This window comes from Oryzias melastigma, linkage group LG7, assembly GCF_002922805.2.
Source record: "Oryzias melastigma strain HK-1 linkage group LG7, ASM292280v2, whole genome shotgun sequence".
Lineage (NCBI taxonomy): Eukaryota > Metazoa > Chordata > Actinopteri > Beloniformes > Adrianichthyidae > Oryzias > Oryzias melastigma.
Window position 1 is genome coordinate 29,302,766 of NC_050518.1, and position 538 is coordinate 29,303,303.

Consider the following 538-nt stretch of genomic DNA (forward strand, 5'->3'; position numbering starts at 1 on the left):
CAATCGACTTCAAAAACCTTGACAACAAAATAATCCGATGGAGAGGAATCATCACAGGACAGGAATCGCATTTTAATAGAGAGAAATATGGCTGAGAACTTTGAACTGTGTGCTAAAGTTTAGGCTAAAGTGGGTGCTAGCAAACCGTGACAGACATGCTAGTTTGGTTCTTTAATGTATGTTTTTATTAATGTTTCGTGTTTTTAAACATAGCGGATGTTAATCGCATGTATTAACGTTCAACCTGCACAAAAACTGATGGGAATTCATGTAGGAAACACGTAAAATGTCCAGTCAAGATGCACGGTGCTGCATTGTTTTGCTAGCTCTTTGCATAGCTTTTGCTAGCTACTGTAAAAGGCTTAATCTTATCGTCGGTCGCACTCCCCTTGTAAGAAGTGTAAGTGAGTTTGCACATAATTTTCTTAATCCGTGGCGTCACCGTTGAGGATAAAAGCCCAGCTAGAATCTACAGCGCTAATGCTAACGCTAGCTTTCTGCTCAGTGACATAAACACAGCAGAGAGCAGATGTTAGTG

At 40.3% G+C, this 538-nt stretch overlaps 1 protein-coding gene across 1 annotated transcript in view; it reads right to left on the reverse strand.

The window, feature by feature from the left end:
* fam50a (family with sequence similarity 50 member A) overlaps window positions 1-538 on the reverse strand; it is a gene marked incomplete in the record, with an annotated part of 22,115 nt that overhangs the window by 20,449 nt on the left and 1,128 nt on the right.